Raw genomic sequence first — 7,830 nt, 5'->3', positions numbered from 1 at the left:
TGTCATCTCCCTGTGAGGCAGTCTTACTTGCTCGGGAACCCATGATAACAACAACCGTGTCACAGACCATGCCTGCTCCGCAGCATTCACACAAACACAGCAACACTCTTTTGGGACCCTAACCCAGTCGCGCGACTCAAAACCCAGTGAAAGGACGCTCGGGACACAAACCCAGGGCGATTTCAAAACCGGACACTCACCGGACGCTTGGGCCCTTGGGCGATTTCACCAAAACCTCTCTCTCGGGACCCTAACCCAGTTCTGGGACACTAACCCAGTCAACTCTTCCAACTTACTCGGCGTTGCTTAGCGTGTAATATCAGCCTCGGATCCCGCCGATCGTCATTCGTCGGGGAGAGAAAACAGACAGCTAATCCACCGGCCCGATGACAAATTCTCACGTCTCGCTGACGTCAGGGTTCTCTCCTCGGTGAATGTCGACTCCAGGGATCCGGCTCGAAGGACCAATTAATGATAGGTTTGTAGCTTGAACCTATTCGCTGGAACGTTGAAGGCAATGTGATTACACAGCAAGCAAGACCCGAGTAGGCAACATTCTTTATGTTTCACGTGCACGGGAGAGAACTGGACAGGCGCCGTTCCTTCGCTTGACCCCAGTTGCTCTCGTCCGCTCGACCCCAGTTGCTCTCGTCCGCTCTCCCGTAACACTGCTCTTTTCTTGTGGTTACATGAATATGTATAGGTTCATTAACATATGACATCTTATAGGTATACATGTGAACAAAGAATACCGTGTGTGTGTGTGTGTGTGTGTGTGTGTGTGTGTGTGTGTGTGTGTGTGTGTATCTGTGTGTGGGGGTCAAACTGTGACCCCAGGAAGACTCCCCAGAGCCGTCCATCTAAACAAAAGGCACTTAGCCTAAAACAGACATAGATACGTTTATCCTACCATAAAACAATAAGACAAGGTACGACCTTTCCCATGCTCCTAAAATGTAGGTGTGAAAGTCAGAGAGCTCTGGAATGCACACAAAGCTTGCAGACTATTAAGGATCAAACCTCCTATCACTACACAATCAATTATATACTTCTAAGCATATATGAGTAAATATTTCTAAGCATAAATGGCAATAAACAATACAAATCTAACAGTTTTAAAGTTCTTTTATTGGTTTTTAAATCTCTAAATGGTCTGGCACCTGTTCATTTGTCTGACTTGTTGAAGCCCCATGTCCCCACTCGATCCCTTCGGTCAGCTGAGCAGTTGCTGCTTTCGGTCTCAAAGTCACGGCTGAAGCTTAGAGGAGACCGAGCGTTCTCTGTTGCAGCGCTGATGCTTTGGAATAACCTTCCTCTCCATATTAGACAGGCTACATCAGTGCCAGTTTTTAAGTCTTTATTAAAAACCTATTTTTATTCCCTGGCTTTTAACTCTGTGTGTAACTGACATTTTTTTTATTAATTTTATTGCTATGTCTGGTTTCTGCTAAATTTTATTACTATATGCATATTTGTATTGTACAGCACTTTGGTCTACCAGGTGTGTTTTCAAAGTGCTATATAAATAAATGATGATGATGATGATGAATGAAACTTTTTTTTTTTTGCTCTAAGTCTGTCTAACAGACATTCTGTACTTAAGTAGAAGTATAAATACTACTACTGTTAAAAAAAATATTCCAGTAAAAGTTGAAGTACTGATTCAACGTCTTTACTCAAGTAAAAGTAAAAAAGTACAGGCTAGGGATGGGAATTGATAAGAATTTAGCAATTCCAGTTCCATTATCAGTATCACTTATCAGTTTGATTCCTTATTGATTCCCCTATAGATCCTCATTGGCTCCAATTTGAGAGTCACCACCATCTCAGAACAGCATATCAAAGACATTACATTCATGCAAATTAATTACATGCTGTGTGGTCAAATGTTTGTGTGCGTTGGAGATATTTCCCCTCTTTGTTGCGATCACTGTTGGGGTCATTACTTAAAAAAGTAATTATTACACATTACATAGAACACTTTTCTAAAAAGTAATGCAGCAGGTTACTTAATTACATCCAGGAGAAAGACATTTGTTCTACTACTCATTAGGTTACTTTCATGTTACTCTGTCTCATAATTACCACTTACCAGTATAAACTGAGGCTACAGCCCCACACACCAACACAAATCCCTATGCTAATAAGGACACACGTGATCTTTGTCTTAGTATTTAGGTAGGAACACAAAGCTGACAGCACAAATCAAAGATGAAAACCAGCACAAAGAGACTTTAAAGTGATCTACACAGTGATTCTACCACAAAAGCATGAACAGGGAGAAACAAAGGCTTCAGCCTGACTGCTCACCAGTTTGTTACCTGTTGAAGTTCAGCAGTGGCTGGCTTGACAGCAAATGATCGCTCACTTTATCACAGTGCTGGGCTGGGGCCAGAGGTGGGTCGAGTATCCAAAAATTGTACTCAAGTAAGAGTAGGATTAAGATAAAATAAGATAAGATAAGATGGCCTTTATTAGTCCCACAGGTGGGAAATTTGTTTTGTTACAGCAAAGTGCAAAGTTATGTAGCATAAATTAGAAAACACTGGAAAGCAGTAAAATAAAATAAAATAAAATAAAATACCATATACAATAGAATAAAATAGAATAGAATAATATATACAATAGAATAAAATGGAAATACAAATACTATATACAACTGAGTAGGAAGATACAAAAATACAACTTCGTCAGAAGAAGAATTGCACATATAGCAGTCTTATTGCACATGTGTGGGTTTGTGTGTTTGATCAACTGCAAAAGTCTTTATTGTGGAGTCTGACAGCAGTGGGGAGGAAAGACCTGCGAAATCTCTCCATCCCACACCATGGGTGCCGCAGTCTCCCACTGAAGGAGCTGCTCAGTGCTGTCAGAGTCTCTTGCATGGGGTGGGAGATGTTGTCCAACAGGGATGACAGCTTAGCCGCCATTCTCCTGTCACTCACCACCTCCACTGGGTCCAGAGGGCATCCCAGAACAGAGCTGGCCCTTCGGATCAGCCTGTTCAGTCTCTTCCTGTCCCCAGCAGAGATGCTGCCGCCCAGCAGACCACACCATAGAAGATGGCTGAGGCCACCACAGAGTCATAGAAGGTCTTCAGGAGTGGGCCCTCCACTCCAAACGACCTGAGTCTCTCATAGCAGGTACAGCCTGCTCTGCCCTTTCCTGTAGAGAGCGTCTGAGTTATGAGTCCAGTCCAGTTTGTTGTTCAGATGAACACCAAGGTACCTGTAGCTGTCCACAGCCTCGATGTCCATACCTTGGATGTTCAGTGGTTGCAGTGGAGGATGCTTGTCCCTGCGGAAGTCTACCACCAGCTCCTTGGTTTTACTGGCATTGATCTGGAGGTAGTTCAGCTGGCACCAGTCCACAAAGTCTTGAGTCAGTCTTCTGTACTCCTTGTTGTCCCCATCAGTGATGAGTCATCAGAGAACTTCTGCAGGAAGCACTGGGTGGAGTTGTGGGAGAAGTCTGCAGTGCAGATGGTGAAGAGGAACGGAGCCAGAACCGTTCCCTGTGGGGCCCCCGTACTGCAGACGACCCTGTCCGACACACAGCCCTGATTCCTCACATACTGTGGTCGGTTGGTGAGGTAGTCCAAAATCCAGGTAGTGAGGTGATAGTCCACTCCAGAGTTCTCCAGCTTGTCCTTCAGAACCGAGGGAAGAATAGTGTTGAAGGCACTGGAGAAATCAAAGAACATGATTCTCACAGTGCTTCCAGTGGTCTCCAGGTGAGCGAGGGAACGATGTAGGAGGTGAATGCCGGCATCATCCGCTCCAGTGCCAGGTTGGTAGGCAAACTGAAGTGGGTCCAGTGATGAGCTCACCAAGCGCCGAAGCTGAGCCAGGACCAACCGCTCCAGGGTCTTCATCAGATTACTATTAGACTATAGGATTACTAACATATTATTACTGAAGTAAAAGTGAAAAGTAGTGGTCCAAAAATTACTCAAGTAAGAGTAAAAAGTAGTTGGTGAAAAGACTACTAACTGGTTGTCTGATTTAAAATTAAAAATAAATGCTATCATACAAACAAAAATAAATAAATATACACATTTTAGTATTTTCAAATAGAATATATGTAAAAACATTAACAAATTAAGACAACAATTCGAATTTCCAGATTTCAGTTTTTCACAACATTTAACCAGCTTTTAACCAGTATCTACAGTAAATAATATGAATATATGAACAGTGCAAACCATTTCCAGTGACAAGATGAGCTGTATACTTTATATTCACTTTTACTCCAAATGGCACAGCAGCCTCAGAAAAAACATTAGAGCGAGGTATCTTCAACATATGTACATAGAAGGCGCCTCACTTTGCCACAAATTGTATGGGTGTTAGAGATGGACCGATCCAATATTACGTATCGCTCCGATACTGACATAAATTACTGGATCGGATATCGGAGGGAAATAAAAAATGTAATCCGATCAATTAAATATTAAAAAAGCGCCTCAAAAAACTTGGGACATGGTGTAACTCGGCTCATAACCGTAGCACGTCGGAGCAGTATGCGTCACGTGATAGAGTGGCTGTGTGTATTTGTAGCCTCGCTACCAAACTGGCATTTCATCTCTGAGGATGTTCTCCCAGAGAGACGTAAAGCAAGTGTGTAAGTTCATCTCTGAAATGTTTATAAAGCATTCCCGCATTAAGCTTAACAACCGATATATGGAGCGACTGCCTCTCATTCTCTCCCCCTTCCTCTCCTGCTGCTACTTCAATCATGAAACTGATCAATGATCAGCTGATCGGCTTTTCTGTCGCGAGTCCGTCTCTCTTGTTTGTTTATTGCCCACTTCGCGCCAGAAAGAGGAAACCAGCGGCTGAACAACAGCAGCACATTTAAGCTTGATAAGCTGTTGTTAGAATTTATTTAATATTAGTTTCTACACCAGGATCCTTTTCTACGCAGCTGACGGCTGGTAACTGTGCAGGGGCGGGTCTAGCAAAGTTTAGCCAGGGGGGCCGATAGGGCATTAACAGGGAAAAGGGGGGCACAAAGACATACTTTTCTTTCTTATTCTCATTTAAAATGTCTAGCTTTTAATAAATAATTATCCGAATCTTATCTTATATAGTAACTATTAAGTTTAATATACCCTAGTAAGCTATAGTACTTTTTCCTTTGGGAAGGTATGATCTGTGCAGTCTGCAATTCTGTAGAAGAAAAATGTTGAATCTATTTAATTATTCTTGAAAAATAATTGATTTCTGTGCATTTTTTTTCACACTGCATCAAATTAAAGTTGATTACGTTGATTAAGCATCACGAGGCGGAGGGTGGGGGGTGGTTCCCCTTTTTTTTTTTTTTTTCTGCTGGGAGTTTTAGAACCCTATTAGTTAGGTTGCTTACTCTTTAAAATACCACAATAGGGAGGATGGAGTAGGTTTAAGTTTATTAGATTGATCAGTATTGCTGAACTATGAAATATTTTGGGTGCAGTGTACTTTTTGCATACAGGTATAACAGAATAGCTTTAGTATTTTGTTTTTTTTTAACTTGAGTATGAACTTATACAAAAAGCAGCAAGATATTAAAAAAACAGTTTTATTGATTAAAAAACACACTATATCAGATTCATATCGGTATCGGCAGATATCCAAATTTATGATATCGGTATCGGTAGGAATGGGTATTGATAAGATTTTAACGATTCCGATTCCATTTTGGATTCTGTTTAACGATTCGATTCTTTATCGATTCTCTTATCGATTCTTGTTTTTAAAAAGGAGAACACTAAGGTCAATTAGCTTAGAACTGTTTTATATCTTCTTTTCAACAAGATAGAAATTTAGGAGTAACATGGCCTTACAAACCCAACAGTGAGATCTTAAGAGATCCACAGCCTCTGGCTCTTCAATGGGGTGTCACAGGGTCCCCGGGAAAATTGTAAACGTAAAATAATAAAATAAATATTCTTCTGTAGCAATAACAAAGTATAACATAAATTATTCTGTAGCAATTACACAAGAATATCCAGTAATGTCCCTGCCTACAATTAAACACATTCACTTACCATCTGCTGTGGCAAATGGCTGCAAGGTTTTGACCACAAACTAGTCACTGCTCGGTGACATTCGGGCCTGAAAAGAGACGCTACCGGTAGACTGCAGCGACAACTGCCAGCGGCGCCAGCCAGATTCTGTCTGTCTGTCTCATCATGGTCACCTAAATGCACAATGGCAGGTTTTGTAATAAAGCAGATCGCGGTAACATAATATGCACTGTTAGTTGATTATTTACCTGCCGCATTAACGGGAGATGACGTGCAAACGTTACCGCTGCTGCTGCTGGGTTGAGATTCACGAGTCCGGAGCGGAATTAAAGACATTCATTTGCTCACAAAACACGCGATGAACTTAAGTTCATCGCGTGTTTTGTGAGCAAATGCTTTTGCATATTCGTAGTGTTTCCTCCCATAAATGAAATATCTACTTTGCAAGTATTGCAAGTTGCCCTGTTGTCATCCGTTCTCGTAAAGTATAAACAAACTTTTAAGCGTTTGAGCCGCTTAGGCGCCGTGTTTCCTGCCAGGTACGCTCCGACGCTCCGCAACGTGGTGACGTCATTCGGGGCGACTGGAATCGAGAAGGGAATCGTTTGCAAAAATGGCAAACGATTCCAAGGAATTGTAACAGTGGGAACCGGTTCTCAACAAGAACCGGTTTTCGATACCCATCCCTAGGTATCGGTATCGGACATAAAAAAGTGGTATCGTGCCATCTCTAATGGGTGTGCATCAATTTCTGCATATTTAGCAAAAATGCTCCATTTCTTCACTCAGTAAGGTGATGGTTGAGCTTCAGCAGCAGTTTGCTCTCAAGGTTCTTGCTGTGAACAGGAGTCTCGCACAGTCTTTCACAAGCTCCAGATGGAGGAAGAGCTGTATTGATTGTGAGGAAAGCTATGCAATAAGATCAGGGGCCGGCAACCCTGGGCACTCGTGCCACAGCTGGCACGCAAAAGATTAACTGATGGCACGACACACAGTGAATTAATCTGAAAAGGTGCATTAAACAATAAATATCTACGGCCAGCCAAAGGTGCACATTGCAAATTAGCTTGCGTAGACACATTAGTTGTGCCTCTTCTTAATGATGGTATCTTAGCTAACAACCCCGACTACCAGATTTAACTTGTAATTGGCTAAAAATCACCTCGCCTCAACATTACTAGCTGGCAGTTTTTTTCAAGTGATGTTGAAACGTCCACATTCCAACACTCAAATGCTTCAGGTGCTGCCTGCTCAGTGCAGCATCAGCACCACGTAAACACATAGATACATCCGAAGACTCAAGTAAGAATTCACAATGCGTTTTCAGGACTTTTAGGTGTATGGACCAATGTTTTCTTTTCTGATCAAACAAGAAAGATTTAATGAGCAGCTGTTGTCTCTCTTTAACTGTCTGGACACAGAAGACATCGAAATGCAGCTGACTGAACTGAAAAGCTTGACTACCTGACAAGTTTAATTGTCTTAAGAATAGGGCTGGGCGATATGGCCCAAAATTCATATCCTGATATTCTTTAGCTGGATGGCGATATACGATATATATCTCAAAATTTTTTTAAAGCCATAAAGTAAGAACAAAAAGAGAGTTCTTAGTCAAAGCTGTGTCCCAGATCTCACACAGGCACTTTTATTATCATACAGCGTAGATGTATGTATTTATTATCAGCATTTATTAAATAATAAAACAATGTTGTTTTTGTGCATAACAAAAAGCTTACAATTGTGCAGTCAAAATGTAAAGTAAAAGACGCTGAGCATAATAACCAAGACAGACAGATTTCGCAGCTGCTCTGTTCCCATGT

This window comes from Oreochromis aureus, unplaced genomic scaffold, assembly GCF_013358895.1.
Source record: "Oreochromis aureus strain Israel breed Guangdong unplaced genomic scaffold, ZZ_aureus HiC_scaffold_358, whole genome shotgun sequence".
NCBI classification, from domain to species: domain Eukaryota; kingdom Metazoa; phylum Chordata; class Actinopteri; order Cichliformes; family Cichlidae; genus Oreochromis; species Oreochromis aureus.
Note: the sequence above shows the minus strand (reverse complement) of the source record.